Here is a 22,946-nt window from a genome sequence, read left to right as displayed (position 1 = left end):
TGATCACTCTGGAAACTTTGCAGAGTATTAATCACAAGTAAGCGGATGGTTCAGCTCTTAGACTGCTACAAGCCTCCTGTGCTTAGATGTAGGGGTGGATAGACTGACATTCTCTTCCAATAGTTRAATCTCATCATTCCTCAAAGTAGTCAAGGACCCAGAAGAATGAAGAAAGCCCTGAGAGGTCTCTTTGCAGAGGTAGRACATCTCCAAACATGGCAGGCAGTTGTGAGCTACTCAGTGTGGTCTGGAACTGCAGCCTGAAGTAGGAATACTGCTTTGCTTCGTTCCACAGCTCCAAAGTATCCAGGGATTTACAGAAAAAGTATAGAGAAATGTTTCTTTTCAGAGAAATTAATTACTGCACATAATTACCTGTATTATTTTTATGAAACGATAGCTGTTATTGCAACAGTACTTTATGTTCAATGGCTATGGTTTTTAGTTTTGATTTTCTAGGAAATACTTTTCTTAGTATCAAAATCATAAAAAACAGATGAAAATCACGACTACAGTGTATTTGTGTGACCTTGAAATCTCACTCAGAAGCAAATGATTAAAACCAACCTTTCAAGTTTCGTATTTGGGAGCTTAAATTTTCATTTTTGTGTACCTGAAYGGGGCCAACACACATCACAGAACTRGGCTTCTGGAAGGGCATAGTGCAAGCGCTTTGGTCAGCTGGGTTTCTTGGCAGAGAATTGCTAATGGATTTACTCTGGTTCACAGAAAGCCAGAAAAGAAGCCTCCAGTCATCCTTGGCTGGAAAGACATTCTGTTTCATCCTGRTGGTTGATATTTCAGCCTTAATTATCTTTGCCACTTCTGGGGGAGGGGAAAAAGGTCATCAATCCTTAGGAAACTATCCWCACCGATTTGTCAGCATCTGTGATCGTTCCCACTTTCATCTCAAATGAAAGCTCTTTYTGCCAAGATTTCTCAAACATTATAGTATACATAGTGAAAGGAAAAGAAGAAATAATACACTACTAAAACRCCCTGTTGTCCACACAGATTCTTTTTTCCCCTGGAAAGCGGATGAAAGAGACCATGAGACACATGTGACAWCTTACTGTGTAACTTAATGCGCTACTGGCAGCCACTTGGATGCTGTGGTGATAAGGGTGGCAAAAGAGCCTATATAGAAGAGATTAGCCAGGGATTTGGGAGCAAGGAAGCCAAGTGGCAATCRAACTGGCTGAAGAAAATAGAGGGAGCACAGAGAGGATTGTACAAGAAACACCTGCCTGCTCTTAGTATATATTTATCTCCCTTTAAYTATTTTCCATGAGTCAGACAGCACTGGTAGCTGCAAATTCAAACACCATCAGAAACCTTGGATATGAGCTTGGCCTGGTGTTCCAATAGTAATAGTTATCTGTCATTGTTCAAGAGCACCTGAAAGCTGCTTTTGTGTCACTAAAACACTTTATGCTATAATAAAAAAGCAAAATTTTATCGACTACTTGAAATTGCTGGGTGAGATTTTTTATGACTACGTCTGAGATACAATAGTTCTTTCCCCCCCTCCTACCACATCCTTACTTCCTTTTCTCTTTTATTTTTTCCTATTCTATTTTTTTACCCTGAAAAGATCAGGAATCTTGATTGCACTCTGYAGGATATTGTCTTCAATGATACATAAACACTGAAAAAGAAAAAGAGGAGATTTGTTGCCAGCTGACTGTGCACAGCTTTATTTTAATACAATAAAGTCAAGTAATTTTCCTCTGGCTTCTATTGACTTACATGAGGAAGTTAGTACTAAATGCTGCMCCTTAAGAATACTGAATTAGGATTTTTCTCATTATAGCCTGAAAACTGTCTCTGGGTATTGTCTGTTAGATGAAAGTAAAAKAATAATAACAAAAATGAATAAATGAAAAGCAAGATTTTGTTTTTTAAAAAGAAAGATTAATCTATGGTACAACAATACATGAACAGCTGAACCTTGGTCTTAAATCTGAGTAGTTTTGCATCAGCTTTTAAACAATGRTTTGTTCATATTTTTCTACTATTTTTCATCCTGTGATCTTTATTTGATTTATAGAAGACTAATTTTAATCCAGCTACAAATGCACCCCRTTGTCTCTATTGACACTGAGCATACCTAAAAAGCAGATGTACTTTTCACCATCTTATGTTGCAGGCTACAATATGGGACTGCTTTTGCCAAAAGCAGTCAGAAAACTATGACATTCTGTGCCTACTGTACCTTTCATTTCTAATAACAGTCTAGATACACATAAAATTTTATGCAAGACAAACATTTTTGATTAATAATTTAGCACGAAGTTTATTCCATCAAAAGCTTAAAAAAATTGAAATATTCTGTGGAGATGAATCTACTGTTTATAGATTTCTGATGAAACTTAGAGATCTAAGTCAGCAGACAATTTTGACCTCTCCCTTGTCAGTGAAGGTGCTGTAATGAACCCTGCAACATCTCTATTTTCTTGAACTGACATGAGTGTAAGAGATGTCAGAACATAATAAACTTCTGTAGCTGCAGATACAAGACTGTCATAATCTCAGCTAACAACTCCCTCCCTAAAAAAAAAATAAAAAATCCATAAACTGAAAATATGGATGTTCCATCTCTGGCAGTGTTCAAGGCCAGGTTGGATGGGGTTCTGAACTAACTGTTTCAGTAGAAAGTGTCTGTGTCCGTGAAGATCCAGTTGATCTTCAAGATCCCTTCCAACACAACCCATTCCATGATTCAGTGAAATGCTAACTTAGATGATGAATGTGCTCCTTGCCACAGAAGAACAAAAAGAAGAATAAAGATGGAAGGGCCTTTGAGAGGATATTCATTTCATCCTCAGTTCCAGAGAAAGTATTAGCCACCTCCAATTCCCTCATTACATTTGCTCACAAACCTGCTGTGATGTGACTCGGCAGGCTCACTGCACGGACTCTTTCACTGCTTCACTTAACAGGCGAAAGGTTTTCCTCACATTTACGATGGATCTTTCTTGCTGCAGCTTAAAACTGTTACATCTGGTCTCTACCCATTTTGGGCATGAATAATAGATTATTCCCTTTTCTTTGCAATACTTTTTTCATGTTGAAAGCCTGTTGTTACTGTCCCCTCAGACTCTTCTTCTGTTTATTAAAACAGCTAAAAGAACCAAAACAGCTTTTCTCATAAATAAAACCTTCTATGTGAATAGTCAAAGAATTTTTGTTTTTCTTAGTGCATCTTAATTGGTCTACATCTTCCTGAGGTGGTTCTTGAAACATCAGATGGGGTTAGGTCTCACCAGTGAGAAATCTTACTAAAGAATTTTTCCTCCAGTCTGGATAACATATTTGAGTACAACGATCTTCTGTGTACCTGCATGGCATCAGAGGGATCATTTGGCTTGTGATCACAGAAATTCACAGACTTTGCTCAGAGCAACTATCTACCCAGTTGTTTCACCTCTGTTCTTGTGAACCTCAATACTTCTACCTCTTTCACTGAGCTTTTATTTCAATGTCAAAGGCTTTTGTTCAAACCAGATATCGTTATGTGTATTATACATATAACTATATTTTGATTTATATATATATAAAACTAAATATCCTTATGAATTTTTAAAAATTTCCTAATTTAAGTTGTTGGTGAATGTAATGCTTTTCATTTCTTTCCCGACATCAGTAGTAAAATCATGGAACAGAAAAGACCTCACCTGTGAAATGTATCTGCTGAATTTGACTAGATGCTTCCTTCCATTTTGACAGGGAACCCTCTGGTATTTACTCTTCAGGTACTGTTATCCAATCACTGTAAATCATATTTCTTCACATCCCTTAACTTCTGGTCATGCTGCTTTTGAAAATATCATAGGGGACATTTTTAAGAATCTTACTAGGCCTAAAATATAGAACAGAATAAAGGGTCAGAAAAGAAAGAAAGAATTCTGTTTGGTTTGATCTGACCTGCCAATGTGAATCCAGTTGGCAGCTATTTATSTTTTTCTTATCTTGTAAATGCTTACAAATATTTGATACCATTATTAATTCGAGTTGGTTTTGCATGGGTTTGAAGTTTAGACATCTKATCTACAATTTAATATATTCTCTACTAAAAAAGAAATTAAAATGATAGCAAAATGCATGTAGTTAATAATCTATATCATGCTTACTTTACACCTTAATAGTTCTGAAAGTGGCCTAGGATCTGCTACGATAAAGTTCATCAGCCCAACCCGTGTGACAATAGCTGTCTTGTCATATTAACCTAGAAACTTTTTTTTTTTTTTTTCTTCTGCTCATGTCTGAGTTCTTCCCACCACGTTTTAGTGATAGCCATAGCTTGGAAGTGGTTCTTGTCCACAGCACACAGTTTTACAATGTGGCATAGCACCTCTATGGAACACATTTGTAAGATAAAGCATCTAATTTTAAGTGGGTTTGCAGTTGCTGCAAGATTTGCCTTCAAAACGATTCTCCCTGGATGTGCAATAGTCAGAGCATGGGCACACAGACTCTCACACTTGTTTTGTTCCTGATGGAGCTACTGAGAATGAACTGTAGTGCAAGTAAATCAAGCCTAATAGAAACCCTAGCTACCTGCTCTGACTATTAATTAGATTAATAAAGGCTCTGCTGCTACATTTTCTCTGCTAATTATTATGGTTTTTAGTAAAACTAAATTTACATTAGATATATAGGCCAATGCTACAGATACTCAGCTGATTTATAGATATAGATATAGATATAGATATAGATATAGATAAAGATATAGATATAGATATAAATATATAAATATAAATATATATAAATAAATATATATAAAAATATAAAAATAAATAAACATATATACTGAACCTCGGTCATATGTCCCTTAATAAAATACCAGCAGCATTGAGGGAAGCTACTTTCTGTTTATGGTATTTTGTTGGCAACAGATAGTTATTTCCTGTAATTCCTTGTTTATGCATTACTATGTGATAAATTACTTTTTGGCAGTGTTTTATTCTTTAATCAAAAAGACTGAATTCAAGTTGTCCCTTGCATGAATTATCTATCAGACTTGTTGCATAGTTCAGTTTAGTTACTTAGTCACTATATTTTAATTTACTGATTGCAAAAATTGTAAATGCTTGGAACATAAATTTAATCTGCTTTAGTAGCTATGTAGACCAGCAGGATGTATAATCATATATGTACCAATGTATACACTATCTTTTAGTATATAACACAAATGAATAAAAGCAAAACACATGAAAACAAGTAAATAACCCTTAATAACTATAATCCCTCACTAAAAATTAATTAAATAAAAAGTGTACAAGATATTAGTACCATTTACTATTTTCCTTTATTATTCTCTAAAAATTCATTTAATGAAGATCATTTTATTTATTTAAATTATGAAAAAATAGTTTAAAAGCCAGGTGATAAAGCTTTCAGCATAGAAAAATTTTGGAAGACCTTTGTAGTTCACTTGCTAAATCTCAGGCACAACCTAATATACAAAAGGAACATAAAATGCAGTGAAATGCTGAAGCCAAGGAGAAGGTGGGCAGGACAGGGATGACAAAATTGGAAACTTATTACAGGTTCAATTTAACATAATTTTAAATTAGTGCTGAAGCTTTCAATAGAATAAGGTTCTCAGAAGCCATTAGTGTACCCCAGCAACAGACAGAGACCACCCTGAGAAGCCATATGAAGCAAAAACTTTCCTATTTTTGCTTCAGTGTTTAGTGTGACGGCCTGGACTTTCACAGTCAGATCAGGGAAAGGAAAAGGAAAGGAAAGGGAGTTATTTCAAGAAGTATTAGTGTGATWTGAAACCCTCTACAAAGGTAGTTTAAAGCTGGAACAAAATATTTTTCTTTTTCCAGTTCTACACCCTCCAAATCATTAATTTCCCCCACGAAGAGAACTCAGAATTGAGTGAACTTGGAAAATGCTCATGGAGTTATTCATCTGATTTCTTCGTTCTGTATCCATGGCAAAGCAATCTGTCTGATTGCCAAGAGACCTTTTTTGTTCAGTTGAGAGGGGAAAGGGGTCAGGGAAGAGGAGAAGAAAAAGGCATTTCAGGAAAATGAAAACCACGCAAGGAAGAAATAATAATGCAGGTCAAGTTGAAGTTTAGAGTTTGCTGGAAGACGAACATTTGGTTTTGTCTCGAGGTTACTTAACCTTTTTTCTGAACGCCCACTCTTTATCACTCAGTTACTTCAAAAAGTAAAGGCCAYTTCAACATGAGAAGATGAATTATTTCTTTTAAAAATGTCAAAAGTATTTTGAGTGTTCAGCTATTAGAACACTTTAACACTTTTGAATACTCTTTCACATTTTTTGGCAGAAAGTATTTGCCCACACAATCTCTTCAGAACTGCATGTAATTGTGAATTTACTATTTGCAAAGGAAAAAAAATGCAACAACCCCAAGCTATCTGCTATTGGAAAGCACAAGATTGACTGGGTAATAATTTTTTGTTGCATTTGTGTGGCATTAGGCTTTACATCTAGAGATTACTGGGAAACTTCTATTTTTAACCAAAATTCCTTGATATACGCAGCAATCTCTGTAGATCTTGAAGATTTAAACTGTTCACATCATTCTCTCTTTAGGGGAAAAAACCCACAAACCACCAAGTTTTTGTTCCTGACAAACAATGTGCAAGAAAATACATTATGTTTAAGTTACAGAAATCTTCCTGAAATTTTCAAAGATTAATAATTTTTTTAATGCCTCTCTTATTAGGACACCATGAAAACACTTCAGGGGATATTTTGGATTTTTTTTTTTTAACTATAAAAATAGACACAGAAAACATTGCATTTTASAACAGTTCAGAGGACAGGTTACACTTGTGGGAGACAGCCCTGTCTTTTCTCAGTGTCCTCTGCTGGATCTGTAAACCTTACCAAAAATGCCATCAACAGTCATGTCTGCCCCTGGATTCTCACACACCCCAAGGTGAGCACTCACCTTGTTAGACTGAAGCAAATCAGTTTGGGCAATGCACAGGATCTGTGGGGTCTGAATTATAGATTATATTTCAGAATCATAGAATCATATAATGGTTTGGGTTGGAAGGCTTGACAGAGAWCATCTAGATCTAACTTTCCCTCYGTGGATAGGAATCCACTAGRTCAGKTTGCTCAAGACTCTATCCAACCTGGCCACTGATTAGTGGTACTGAGGTGAAGGAGAACGACAGGTTTAGGATGTAAGGGAACCCAGTCTGCTAAAACATGTATTCACTACAAGCTTGGGGGATGACTCCCACCTGCTGCAATCTGAAACCTCTTTGTTTCAAGTGAGTGAGAGATGTAGCTATGCCAAAATTAAGCTAAATCACAGTTTGCAGTAATTTTCTCAGTAGGTCTTAAAGCAGGTTAATTTTTAATGAAGCCTCAAATTAATTACCTCTCTTTTAAAAWTAATTAGTTCTCATTCCATGTTCTTTTTTCCTTGCATGCAAAAGCTGTACTTGCATACACTGTTTGCTGTAGTGTCAGGCCGTTTGGGGCTATCCCAAAATTCCACATCAGGTCATAGCACAGTGCATAAACTGTCAAACGGAGGAGTTTCTTTACATTACTTGTGTAAAGAAAAGTTAGTCTACCAGCTTTCTAGAGAGACTGGAAATTTATGAGAGAAGAAAAACTGTTCCACCAGAAAGAGTTTTTTTCCCAAAGAAGTCCAGTTTGCCTCCTTGCTTACTGCGTCCTTTGGAGTTCTTGCTGCTCTTCTAATAAGGGTATCAGCTTCTTTGCTTCTCATGTCTGGAGATATATGCTGAGAAGTCTTGCTTTTCTTTTTAATCCTCTTTGTCAATGCTTGTGCTAAGATCAAATGTTTGTACAAACAACTCTTCATTGTGCTAATGAGGGACAGGGTTTKGTTGGAGCTGATTTTACCTTTAAACTCTCAGGAAGTTGTACAAAGGCTYTTGTTACAAACCAAATCCTCAGGAACAAAAGCCTGTACGTTTTGCTATAGTCCTGGTGAATGTAACATTTTTGTAAAAAGCACTCCCTCCCTGTCCTAATGGTCCATTGCTGATGACCTGACATGGGTGAAAATGACCTCAGTGAGAGCCAAACCCTGGGTAAGACTGTATCACAACACTCAGTTGTGCCAGGGCAGGCAGCAGCAAAGCACAGCATATACAATTAAGATATCCTCACCTCACCTCCCTCAAATGCACCCATTCCTGCAGAGGCAAAGTAGCGATAATCAGCGCTCAAAGCATTGAAGAATAATGATTAGAAATAGGRCAGGCCACAGCAGGGAAAAATTTTTTGATTTCACTGCATTTCTATCACAGCTTCTTAAAGGCATCCAAAYAATAATGCATCAGCTTTTTCAGTCAGGTTTAATTTTATCCTCTAGCTTTTCCAGCTCAGAGATGAGAAAAGCTGTTGCTGTGGATAGTTCAGTTAAAATACATATACATCCAGGGTAAAGCTTCTGTGAAAAATAGATAACTCAGGACACTAATGAACCAACTACAAGTTTAAATACAAACATGAAAATTATGACAAACATCAAAGACATTATCAGGGAAAAAAATTTAGTTAAAGATGTGCCACGTGCACCTTGGAAAGATTGACTGAAATACCAAACCACCAAGCATTGCTCATAGATGCCAGCTGAGAGAAAGGAAGAAAACTGTCTGGTAATGCACTGATTGGTTCCCAGGGTACTGCTTTCAGTGCTGGTATTCCCCGTTCCTGAAAGATGTGAAGCAGCAGAAAGAGGTCTGGCAGCTGGGAGCATCTAAAATGGGTCATCTGTAGGATGGAAATTGACTTTCATGCACAAGGCTTAAACAGATCTTAAKACACTTGGTCATGTTCATCTCATGCAGCACATTTATCTAAAAAACCTTTTCTTTTGGGACTTTCAGRTACACAAAGTGGTGAACTGAGTGGGTCTTTGGTTTGATTCACYACTGTAATTCCAGCTTTCAGGTTGCATCCATACACAAGGCACAAGGAGCTGGAAGAAAGAWAAGCTTACAGCATCCGAGCTTTACAAAACACCTGCAATTCAACAGACCCCTCACCACTGCAGCAGTAACTATTTCCCTCAGTTACTAATTAGTTTGATTGCACCTGCATGAACCCTTCTTCAGTTCTAGGATCAAATTTTGTTCACCTGCCCAAGCTGCCAGTCTGCAATCACTACAACCAATAGGGTAAAATAAGCAAGCATGGGCAAACAAGCAGATGACAAGATATTAGACAAGTGTTTTATTAAGTTAAACACTAAGTTTCTACGTAAGTCATTATCTGTGATCAAAATGTGATCACTCAGTTCAAGTATGTAGGCAGGAGGTCAGAAGGAAAAAATGTGAGAGTCTGCTGGACACTGTACAAAATCAAAGGCAAGTAGTCAACAAAACCCAAAGTGGTCTAAAACTGTTRAGACAATAGTGAATGGTGGGATAAAGTACCTAACTGAAAACAAGTATGAGAAACTCCCTTTGGGTGAGGAGGATTGAAGTACAATAATGGGAGTCCTGGCTTAGCTGGACTCCACACCAGGCCAGAATTCACAAATGGGGCATAAAATCARCAAAACCAGGGTAAGTGGGGAGAAAAGTGAAATAAGCTTGGGCTGATTATGAGAAGGAAAACAGAGAATATTGGGCAAAGCATGCAATGAGGGCTCATTTGGGTACCCCTGAGCAGCTCTGCATGAGCTCAGCTTGGCTTAGGAAGGTGAGGGTCAGGGAACCTCCCATTCTGGCTGCACCCCTGTCTGATCCGCTGCTGTAGCCCAGGCATTGCCGAGTTCTCCTTCCTGCGAATGCAGGGACACTGCAACAGGGAGAGTGGAACCTCTGGACCTGCCTGGGTACAGACACATGCTGGTGCAACAGGCTTGGCTTCATCTCCTCCTTTTTTCTACTCAGGGAAATCAGCAGATTAGTTGCAGTTTGATTGAGAGCACTTGCCCATCAATCTGATGCACTTTTCTATTAACTCTCACCACAGACTCCTAACAGGACTCAGAGGGCAGYAATTTAGTCCTTGCTAGTCAGAACTGGAAAATGAAGAAATCAYACAGATGCAAAATACTTGGAATGACAGGAGCAGGACCAGCATTAGAGGGTCAAACAGAATATGGCACCTGTGCAGATAGAACATTGCATTCTCACTTCAGTGCTGCTGTATTTTATGACTACAGGCTAGGCAAACTTCTTAGGCTCTTGTGAGATTTTCCAGGAACTTGAACAGAAGTTTAATGATGCTATCTTGGCAGAGCAGACCTTTATGACATAGATGGTGACTTTAGTGGTAAATTATTCTTTATAGTAAGGAGCAGTGTAATTTTCCATCCTGAGTTTAACACAGCAAGTCATTCTGGTTGTTATAGGAAACCCCCCCAAACATTCTCATTGATAAAGATTACTATATACTGCAGGGTATTCAATCTCCAGAAAAATACAGACTTGTAAAAAAACCTAGAAGTGCTYTAATGATCAAACCTAATTTACTTCCACCATTTTTACCTAGTATTTCCCTGTATAAAAATAAGGAATACTTCTTGCAGGATTTTATCAAAAATTGGTGTAGCATATGTCTGACTTAATAATTCACAGAYGCTTAAGTATTAACATCTAGTGACCTTTATTTGAAATATTTCACTTGCAATGSAGTGTTTATTGTCAGAGTGTAAACTTGTAAATTAAATCACTCTAAATTAAAAAATTCTGTATACATTTTTGTAATTGAAATTTACCACTTTCTTACAGTCAGTTCCACTTAAGATGGAGATCAGTAGAATTAATCTACAAGCAATCTTTTTGGAACAACTATGCAAGGACTACTGAATGTTCTTAATGAGAAATGTCAAAACCTAGTATGTTCTAAGACCATGTTTTTATAGCACCTCTATCAAATCCTTGCAGAAAAGTTAAAAAAAAAAAAAGGTAGGAAAAAACAAGAGTGAAATCACACTACCTTCCAAAGCAGGAAATACTATGGCTGAATAAACAAAAATTACACAAATGAGACAAAATTTGATTTAAAGAGTTCACTTTTAAGGTTTAGTTCTTGTATCACTCTATGAGAAATGTCAAAACCTAGTATGTTCTAAGACCATGTTTTTATAGCACCTCTATCAAATCCTTGCAGAAAAGTTAAAAAAAAAAAAAGGAAGGAAAAAACAAGAGTGAAATCACACTACCTTCCAAAGCAGGAAATACTATGGCTGAATAAACAAAAATTACACAAATGAGACAAAATTTGATTTAAAGAGTTCACTTTTAAGGTTTAGTTCTTGTATCATTTTCTTTTCCAAAAGCAACAATTGTATTGCTTATACAGAGGAAAGGTTCTGACTCCAACATAATATATGCTTCTTTTTCTAATAATCCTTAGAGACTGATCCATGCACAGTCCCTTTAACTCTGTAATGAAGCGTGGCAAAAGAACAAAAGTATTGTTTCAGTTTTTATATAGATAAATATGATTAGATAGGTAGGGGAGGARGAGAAAAAAAATCCTGAAAGATATTACTGGAGACAAGAAATGTTTGGTGGAAGTAACACCAGTGAYATCTGTTTTATTCTGATTCCTGAATGTTTACTTCTAGAGGCAAAATCTTCATCATAATCTGGAAGGATCACTGTCCTCATTTGCGTGATGAGCACAATTTGATTTAGTTTGCATTTTTATTTTGACTTAATTTGGGAGTTCAATCACCATTTCAGATGCAGATGTTCAAGAATAAATGTTTATATTGCATTAACTACCTTGAAGTTGTAAATTTACAAATGTAGTATGCATCATTTGAAGATTAGTACCAATTTACCTGTTCTGGACCATAACCCAAACTGATGAAAATGGATGGTGTTTCCCATATATAAAAGGTGATTTGGACACAATTGTGTGCTCCCATGGGATGCTTCAGTGTGGGAAAAATGAGAGAAACAAAATGCCCTCATATTTTCTTACTGGCAGTTTCCTTTCCATTCATTRTAGTAGGGAAAAATAATTTGGGACCAACTTGCTATGTTTATACTTCATCACTGGGTTCCTGTTCTCTGAAATCTTAGAGGGGAGAGGAGAGGAATTGGAGAAAAASTTTCTCCTCTTAAAGAGCTTGCTGAGGTGGAAAGTTTAAGACTAAACGTTTCAGCTAAAACCACGAGCGTTTTGTGAAATCTGAAAGCATCTGCAAGGAAAGTGTGGCACTGAAAATCTGGCCAAACGATAGAAAGATAGTCCTTGCTACTCACCATGTTTTCTTAATTAGAAATTAAATATGCCTGTCTCTCTWTCTTCTTTACTTTGGTAAAAAAAACAAAACAAAACAAAACAATCAGTGACAGCAGTGAGTACATGAAACAATTCACCCAGACATAGTTCCTTTAAAATCATACTGGTCTAATGCAATGTTAAAATCAAGGTGCAAGAATATAATTGCGAAATAACCTCAGAGTAGTGGCATGTTACCACTAGTACAGGAATAAGAGGAAATACTGTCAATCTATGCAATCATTTCTTAATTATTTCTTGGGGTTTTTTTGTTTGGTTTTTTTTTTTTCTTTATTGGGAAGAGACAATTCCACTCCATGATGTATTTTTCTCTGCTTGAAAATTCCTGCAATGTCGATCAATGGGGAAATCAACATGCAAGGAGTTTAGCTGAATTCTTTAACTCATTGAATGGAAAATAAGTAAAAACTATTTTTCTAGTTTATTAGCGGGCTAGCACACGTCTTTGAGACATGTACATGTGTCTTACAGGTACAAGGAAGAGGGTAAAGAGACCWATGGTATCTATTGCTCATACTATTGGCACACAGTATTCCACAGRACTGAACTGGAAGACATTTTTTTCTAAATTTGCAGAGATTAATTTCCATTTTGATTTCTTTTTTTARCTACCCAATCAGCATATGAACTGATTTCACTCATTTTTATAAATAGCATTTATCTTCCTATTGCCATTCAAATATAATTTACTCCAGGCAGAGAGATTACAGACCTTGATTTTATCTGAAACATCTTTGAGTCATAGTGAGTAAAATGACTCACTTCCATCATCACTGTTCAGTAAAATAATTCTGGGATATCAAAATTATCTGCTCTGTCTAGTCCACCYTGTTCTATTTATTTTCCTTAAGCTTGACTTCTGATGAGCAATGATTTAAGGCAACGTTTCCAGTTTTCCCTCATTGTTTTTCAGACCAATCTTTCACTGTTACATCTCCCCAGCATCCAGACCTGCCATTTTTGCAATCCCTSTCAAAGGCACTATTTGCTTCCCATATTATTTGTAATCTGATTCAGAATTCAGTCAGCAATATAAAAATGAGATCCTACTGGGAATGAAAGAGCTGATTGGTCCTCAGAAAATCACTCTGACAGACAAGGAGAAAGCTTCTCTGGTTGACTTAAAGGAATAAAAAATCTAAGAAAAGTTTTCTATGTGGTGCATGTGACAYAGAATCAAATTTAGGCTTAGCTCTGGACTTTGCAAGGGAAGAAAGACATGAACATATTGGAGTGAGGCAAAGGGCTGTGAAAGTGAGTAAGAGATGGAAGTGTCTGATGAAAAAGGAGAGAYAGAGAGATGAGTCTGTTCAGCCCAGAGCAGAGAATTATTGGGGCATTCTTTTCAATGTGTATCAATACCAGGGTGGGGGCTATGKAAGACAGACTCAGACTCTTCTCAGTGATGCCCACTGACAGGACAAGAGCCAAACTGAAATACAGGAAGTTATATTTAAAGATAAGACATTAAAAAAATCACTTTTTCGTTGTAAGGACTGTTGAACACAAGAATAAGTTGTCTAGGCAGGYTGTGGAGTCTCTGTCTCTGGAGATATTCACAACAAAAGGGGACRTGGCCCTGAGCAATCTGCTCTAGATAACCTTGCTTTGAGCAGGGGGGTTGGACCAGGTGGCCTTTGGAGGTACCTCTCAGGCTCAGCTATTTTGTGATTCTGGCAGGAGTTAACATTATTTCCACCTGATAGTGTCCCTAGGATATATTCTGTACAGCAAGCTAGGGGAATACTAAATAGATCTCTGTTCCCTGAGTCAACTTTGCTTTTGCTTTAATAACAAAATGGAGTTATATTTGATGTGCTTCCTGTATCCTTTTTTGGAAACCACTTAGCTTATGCTAAAATATCTTCATGCCTAAATACCCAAAGTATGGGTGTTTATTGCTCCACCTGCAAAAGGAGGAAACATTTGGTTCTTTATCTGCTATACCAGCAACCAAATGAAAGTAAAGAAAATAGATGAGTTCAGGTAATTGCATACCTGAGTGTGCATCCTTCAACTTTGAGGTAAATAAAGCCTATTGGKACTAAAATACATGAGGGAATTTTGYATGAAGCAGATCAGTTTAGTGTGATTTTTACCAGTTTCAACAAAACCGGTAACTAATCTTCCAACTWGAAGAAAAAGAGATTGTGCTGATTTCTCACACATCAAGCTACAAATAATGATTTCTCTTTTAGGAAGAAGAAGAATGGAAGAGGTATCACATGTACAGGAAGAACAGAAGAAACTTCTCATGCAAGCATGCAGATACCATCTCGAAAAYGGCATGAAAACTGGTCTTTCCAAACCTCTATAACTTTACTATTTCTTCCTCATTCCACTCCAAAAATATCACTGACCCCAAGTCTTGCATTTTAGTAACAATGGCAGAAGGGAAAAAAAAGTTGCAGCTTACCAAAATTCTGTCTTCCTGTATAAGGGGGCTGACATTACCTTCTCTGGAACTCTGATCAGCAGAGCAGCATCCARCTGAGAAGAAATTGGGGCAGCAGCACAGGTTTGCACGGCTTGAAAACTGTACCACTAGGCCAGATCCTTGAGAGCAGCTCCATTTTCTTTCATGAGGTTTTAGACCTACAATTGATAGAGTAGAAGTTGCCCTTCCTCACCCACAAGCAGAGGCCCAGAAATGTCAGATGAATATTCTTCAAGCTAGATAATGCTGTTGACATGGCAAAGGAGCCCTGAAGAAGAAGCAGTTCATTTTCATCTCCACAAAGTGCTTTCACTGTAATTTAGATAAAGCCACCCTCTGTCCCATTTCCTAGAGATGGAGAAAAGAAATTACCATGCAGAGGCAAAAGATAATAAAGAAACGTTGAGCAACGGATCTGCATTTCAAAGTTAACATCCTGGCTAGTCCCAAAGACCCTATGCCCTCTTAATTCTTCAAACTGTTCTTTGTGTTTCTATACCAGGAATCTTCAAAGCAGCAGTTTTCCTTCCAAAGAGGAAGCTATTAATCAGTAAATAACAGTATTTATTTTGTTTTCCTAAAATCTATCCTAAAATTACTTCCAATATCCATGCTATTACCCCATGATAAATGCACATTTATGTGTCAGTCCTCCCTTCATAATGAATAAGTTACATTACATATAGGAGGCAGAACATGACTAAATAGTAATCCTAGAACATCTGATTTATTACAAATTCATACCCTTCATTAMCATAGAATATTTTTTACCCACAGACTTCTCCTAGGCAACCTACCTGTTTTTCTGATGCAAAAGGTGGGAGAATGGTGTCCCTGTTTCATGTTAAAATGTACTATTTTTTCATCCTGCTGTGGCATGGATGTGGCACATCAAGAATGATCCAGTTTGTCAAAGTGCAGSTGGGGCAGCACATACTACTTCTTGCATTTTACCACAAAATATCCAAAGAAGTCATAATGATGATGCAGAGAATGTGGAGTTTGGTTTACATCAAAGGAATTCATGAAAGTTAATGCATATCAAAAATAAAAAGGCATCTGAGTCACTGCACAAGAGCTATTTTTGTACTTATATAATCAAATATACTTACGTATGATATAGAGAGACTGTGCCAGCTATGGCATGCATATCCCTCTACTGTAATTAATCTTTTCAAGCTCTCAGTCAGTTTATATCTACATTTACTTCTGCCTCACACAGTTGTGCCGTTATCTCATTTTTTACCATCTGCCACAGACATCAGAAAAAAAATTACTGAAACCAAAGATCACAAAAAACAATTTTAAAAGCATTCTGGTTTTCATACTTCATGGTTTCTGTAGGCCTGCACATATAATTAAGACAAAAAGCACCATGTTCCTGAATGAGAATGGAACAGTATCACCAAAGAAGCTCCAGCTTTCACGAGGCCTTTGCTTAATATACTTACTTAGGTCTTGCATCTCTCACATTGTGGTTCACATCTTACACTTCAAGTCCCTCTCTGTTTTTAAATAAAAGATCCAATGGAAATAGCAGGGGAGGAAGAAATCTTTTGGCAGATCAGCAGTTRCCAGGGTGTCTTTTCATGCTTCGGCAGTCATTAGGACTCTTACCCAAGAGCTAGGCCATTAATGAGAAGTCTAATGACATCCATTCCTTTTCTTAAAGCATTCAGTGTGTCACCAGTATTTATGAGGAAGCCTGCTGTAGCTACAGGGACATTATGTGCTTCACTGTATTTCAAGCTGAGAGATGTTGAAAATGGAACATTAGTTTATCTATTTTGGGGTCTTCTTTTTTTTATTTTTAAAAATTGTCCCTTTCCTTCTGTCCTTTGTAAATAAATGTGCCACATTCCTCACAGCCTGAAGCTAAAGAAATATCTTCAGGCTTGTTGCCAGATCTATTTTCCTCCAAATATCTACCAAATCACCAGAAGCTCTTATTAACTGAGTGAACTGAACCTTCAGACAACAACTGTTCCAGTCCCTCCTGGGGATTTTCTATCTGCATATAGTAAATAATTCAAAGTTTGAAGTTCTATACACTTATTCATTTAGTTTGCTTTATTTTTCAAAGCTATCGATAGATTTACCAAACAAAATGGTGGTTTCTAGTACTGAAAAATTTACYAATTAAGAAAAAAAAACCACCTCTGTGGATCTCTTTTCAGTTTTCTTCTCACAACATACTTCCTTTTCAAATTTCACAAATGAAAATTTGTTTTCCTAACCTTCTCAAGACCATAGAAACTAGTTAAGACCCCAGTTTTGCAAACACATGCTGCCTTACTGAAAAWYYYMRRAWYMMMRRAWKGGKYMRGKTKGRARGGRCCACAGTGGATCATCTGGTCTAAAATCTCTGCTCAAGCAGGAACATCCCAGAGCACTTTGCACAGGACTGAGCCCAGACAGTTCTCAAATATCTCCCGTGAGGGAGACTCCGCAACAACTCTGRTCAATCTGGTCAGTCACCTCAGTAAAGAGGTCCTTTCTCATATTTAGGTACTTCCTGTGAATCAATTTCTTCCCATTGCCTCTTGTCCTATTGCTTGGCATCACCAAGAAGAGCCTGGTTCCACGCATGCAAGCATAACTTTACRTATTTGTAATTATTTTACCTTGATTCTTTAGTATCTGTTTATTCTCTGGCCTCTATGTTATCTACAAAKTATTTTATTTAATACAAGGGAACCTGTCAGGACATTAATTTAAACCCTCTCTTGTTATTTGCCAAGTTGCCCATCTAAATAAAGGATTCAATATATGAAAAACAGAATCCTGGAAGTACAGTGGCAGTCAATAAGATCAAAACTCTTTGAAGTGTATGGATACCATAAGAATACTAATTCAGCTCTTAAAAAGCTTAAATAGTTCCCCTGACAATTATTTTGCCATCACTTCTCATGGGTGCAGAAAGGAGATTCCCTCTTGTCCAAACTTCCGAATAACTTTGAACACACTATTGATACCCTTGTTCTCCAATCCATCAGAGTTGCTTAAAAGGTTAAATAAGGAGTGTTTCTCAGCATGTTCCATGATCACTTCTTATAGTGGTTATGCAAGCATGATAAATACACAAATTCTATTCTCATTTTTGAAATTGCAGAAACTTTTTRCCTTGTGTGCAGTGAAAGCTCCTTTCAAATCAGATTTCTTGGGKKTTTTTTTCCCTCCAAGAGATGGAAAAAGTGTTATCCTTTGTCATGACATCTCCATCTCATCGGTGTTTTCCTCTTTCCTTTTGGCCTCACAGTGTAAGGGAATTTTACATCAGCGTTTAGATAATGGTTTCCAACTTTATAAATAATTTTTTTAATGCATTAACTGATGATTACAGGGAGATTAAACATGCATATCACTTATTTTCACCCTTCTTGCCACTGTAGACTCCCATTCAGATGATCTAGTGTGAGCACACAGTGACCTTCTGAGAAGGAATCAAGAAAAAAAGGCAGAATTTGTACTGGACGCTCTAGAATTCTATTGAATGTGCAAAAGTATTTCAAAGCACAAGTTTTGCTTCTAGTAGAGATTACCTGAAAAACTACTGAAAGCCAGTTRTCATCTCACTTTGTTCAGTGTATCTTTATGGCATTTCATTGTGATTAAGTATCATGGGGTGGTAAATGAGTCATAGAACAGCGCAGAATGATGTTTGAACATCCTCTGTTCTGTATTTTTTCTCTTGCTATGACTGGAATTGTCCTGCTATTCTGTATCCACTGGCACATTTGTGACATATACCTTCAGTTATAAAGCAGCTGTGTGCTCTTTGGATAATAACAAAAAATGGAGTTGGATTCTATATCTTTATTACGTCAATGATCTCCAACTTTCTCGAGCACTTTTTAAAACTATTTTTTCCTAAATGACTCATAAAATTCCCCATGTAATGTGTACTCCCTGTAACCAGGCTAACAAGACTTAGCTACTGCTCAGGAGTCTTCTGGAGCAATATTTGTCATAGCTCCTGCTTGGTGTGCTCAGCACACAAAAGCAGATTGTATCATTAATCTCAGATTTGATAGAAATAACACAAGGTTAGAAGAACYGATTAAAATAAAGAGAAATATTATCACAGCCAAAGATAAGTGTTGACCTAAACTTTTCTGAAAGCGAATGCACTACCAGCAATAATTCAACCTGCTAATGTCCACTGGCTGAACATGCTATCATCAATCAGGAAACTCTCCCAAGGCTTCAAGATAAAACCAAATGGAAGGAGTTTTTGTGCGGAGCTGTTATGCTAAGTGAGGAACAATCTCAAATGCCTGTGAGGCCAGGAGTGATACATAACAAATAGAAGSAGATTTATAAAGGATTTAGGACTAATCTCTGCTGGACTCAGGCCCCCTGAGACATTTCATCTTGGGGAAATAATGGATGCCATTAAAAAYGGCTATTTATTGCACTGTGCTATTTTTGACTTACAGGATTTGCAGYATTCCCTTGAGAAATCTCTTAAATACCATGGAAAATACATCAGTAGTCAATGGGAATTATAATGCTTAATGTGGGAGGTGTATTGTAAAGTTCAGTTTAAAGCACMGGTCAGAGAAATCAGACAGGGGGAAGCCATAATTGTATGCCATCAGTGAATCTTAATGACTCTCTAATTATGATGCAAACTGTTATGAATCCATGTGTTGCATGAGAGACTTATTACTCACAAAAAGCTTTTTAAATCTCCATGTCCCAAGGAAGGGACATCACAATGCAAAAGGTGATTTTTCTAGTCAAAATTGCTTTGAATCTGTGCTGTGAATCTGGAAGCTGTGAAAAATTACAGTAATCACAAAAAAAAACCCAACAGCCATCATTATAGATAATATTTCATTCTAAGCCATGCGGTTCATAAAGTGAAATTTTTCTCYAGTGTGATTTCTTTTGGTTTGTATGATAATTTAAATGCTTAACCTTAAGGAATGTCTGGTTGTCATCAATATTGATGTGTATATATTTACACAACTCTAACCAGTAGATCACAGAGTGGTTCTCCCAAACCAGCAAAATGAGGCCCACAAGGAAAGCCCAAGGGAGTGAGCACAGAGCAGATGAGGGGAGCAGGCTGCCTTGCCACACTCTGACCTCCAGAGATTTCCAGAGGAAGGCTTTGATTGTCTGTCATCGGCATAAGCAAGTGCACATATTTTAAGAAGTATGTACACTCACTAAACAGTTCAAACCAAATAAGTACTTGAATGGGGGCATGCATGTAAATAAAAAGCAGTCRTATCTATTGACCATAAATCAAGCTCACCAGGAAAAAATAGTCAAAAGCTCTGCTAAGTTTTCCATTAGCAGACACTCAGTTCCCTTATGAGGATTTTTTTTAACTTGTAGAAAGACAGTGAGTGAGGAGAAATGTCCCACCTCAGAGCTAGTTCATCCGTAAGCAGCAAACGTGTTGGAAAGCCATTCCTGTTCATCGATAGGCAGCAAATGTTTTTAAAAGCCACTGCTGCCYAAAATGGTCTTTTAGCAAATAGAGCCATCAAGAGCCCCATTGTAGTAGAGAAAAACTGTGGAAAGGCATTAGAGATGAGATTACATTTCTGCTGGAGCTGAGAAGTAGGTGAGTGAGCAAAGTGGTCCAGGTCACAATTTACCACCTTTCCATAATACCTGCACTTGCCATATCTGAGACCACCACAGCACGAGCCTCAGGCACATTTCCCRTTTCCCAGTGGCCAGCCTCAGCATTTTCCACATTCATCTATCTTACCCTGTGCTTCATGGTGAAATACTGCCGGTGTTTTGATCTGTGAATCCTCACAGGTGGATAAAACCCTCCTAGCTCCTACGTAATCTCCTTGTAACTTACAAACATTGACCCTAACTGGCTGCTCTCTGCCATGACTGTGCCAACAGACATGGAGTCTTGGGTACAGCTTTTGTGTTTGAAAAAGCATTTGTAGGGTACATACAGCTGGTAAGTTCATGTACAATGGATTTTTTTTTTTTTTTGACACTGTAACAGTCATAAAATGGTATTCTCTGTTTACAAATTTAAACCACATTTTACATCAGAATAGGGACCCACAGGAGAAGTATCTGCATCTTACAATGTGAGTAGTGTCTCCATTTAATTTACTGAAACAATAATTTTTAAGAAAAAATATTACACTGAATAATACATTACTACTCTGAGCTCATAGAAAGCGTTTCAAAAGGACTTCCTATAACATGCTTAGTACATATTCTGTAATCTGACAGCATGATCATTATGGTGATTTAGAGAAATGAAGCAAAGACTAATCTTTGCATAATTAAATTTATCAGGGCAAGTTTCACTGGGAGAGAAGATTGTTGATGAAGCGTTTTACCTGGYTTGTGAGAAAAGGAAATTCTTAATATTCCCCTCATCCCCACTTCTTCAATACTCTTTCTTCTAATTTGATTTCACAGTATTTACATAACAGATGTAATGGCATTTTTTTTCCTAACTACCCTATAAAAATRTTTTCCATCCTCCCCCACCACAAAAACACTTTTCAACTGCTTAAAGAGATTTAAATAATYATCAAGTAAGGTAAAATCTCTTTGTCTGAGGAAAGCTACTTGTCTGATGATAAAGCTACTTGCAGAACTACACATACAGCTGTAGCTACTGTGCTCATAACTCCTCAATTTTCCCAGTGCCCCTTGAACAGAAGCTCACTGCTTGCAAAAAAAAAAAAAAAATCTTACTGGTCACAAGCCCCAACATATGACACATATTACATGTATGCTGAAATGTATGTAAAATCTCTTATCAACTTCTGTTTCCTTTGATGTGTAATCTTGAAGCTAAAGTCACCTGATTGTTCTCTTATTTTCTGTGATGAAGGGCAACTGCCTTAAAGTCTCTGAAAGGAAATGACAGGACGGTATTAAAGCCACCTCCAGTCCGAGTTAAACCTTGGCTTGTGTTGAGGATGACTGGCAGGTTCGGGGCTCTGCAGCCCTGGGCAGCGCTGGTGTCCCACAGCAGGGCTTGGCACYGCTCTCCTCTGATCTGGGACACGGGCTCACAGTTGGCATGTGGCRTTTGAAGGGCAAGGCATAGGAAAAAGCCACAAATCATCAGTCCTGTCAGCTGTTTGGGGTCTTTTASAAGAAAATAAAATAAGAAAGTGCATTCAGCTCTTGGCTTCAGCTTGGCTGTGCCCAACCCTGGCTAGAAGCAGAGCACAGGCTCTCTGCAGAAACACCTCTCTGATTGCCTTGGTCAGGATTACCATCCACCCACAAGTTCTTCCTACAGGGAACAATACAAAGATRGCAAATGAGGAGAAATACCTTTAGTGGTGAAAGGAAAAACAAAARGAATGTCAATTTCTTATCAAAATTATCAAGTCCGAACTGAGCAGACACAGAAAATCTACATCCACAGAAACTCCCCCTTATGATTGAATTCTAGTAGAGATCACCTCTCATAATAACTTTAAAAATAATGAAAAAAGTTATCTTTAAAAGAGACAATGTCAACTCACAGGACATAACACWGGTTCACATGTTATTGAATCAGGCAATTATTTCACCAGAAATCCAGAACACCCTGCTCTTCTGCCAGTGTCTCATAGTAATTACTCCYTCTGATAATTGTTCCTTACAGATTCATTCAAGGTAACTTACTATCACTGATGTCATCCTTTCCATTATTTTATAACTTCTAGAAATTTTTATCTAAAGAATAAATCAATAAGAGTTGAAATTTTTTTTGTATAAATATATGTGATTGTAACGCAGCAAATCACTGGTTTTACCACGCTACCTGCTCATTAACAAAATTAAATATAATATGAACTAWCATTTATAACTTTAGGTAATGGTGTGGAGAGAAATTAAATGAATTAAAAKTATTAACTCCTTTTTATTAAAGCTTATTCATATTGATGATACTTTAGATTTATGATGTGGCATATTTTCCAAAACTCAAAAATTTGTTTAGTATGTGCTAACATTTAATATTAGTTATTATTGATGTAAATTAGCATTTATTTACTTATTTTCTTAAGCTTCAGGATACCCTCATTCTGAAGATATCCTCCGAGTATATTGTTATTCCTCTTTTGGAAAGGAAAAATCTTTTATAAAACGTGACTCATATGGSTTGAGATTTGAAGAAAATACAACAGTATTTTGAGTTTTAAGGATGTATCCATAACAGTTGACACCATTAAATAATGTGTTCATTCAGCTTAACACCAAAGTCACCAAAGGAGAGCTGTCCACATAGTGATGCAAGTACTATTAGAGAGAAAATCAATGT

Source organism: Malurus melanocephalus, unplaced genomic scaffold (genome assembly GCF_030028575.1).
Source record: "Malurus melanocephalus ecotype Western Australia unplaced genomic scaffold, MMel_1.1 scaffold_44, whole genome shotgun sequence".
Classification (NCBI taxonomy): Eukaryota; Metazoa; Chordata; class Aves; order Passeriformes; family Maluridae; genus Malurus; species Malurus melanocephalus.
Note: the sequence above shows the minus strand (reverse complement) of the source record.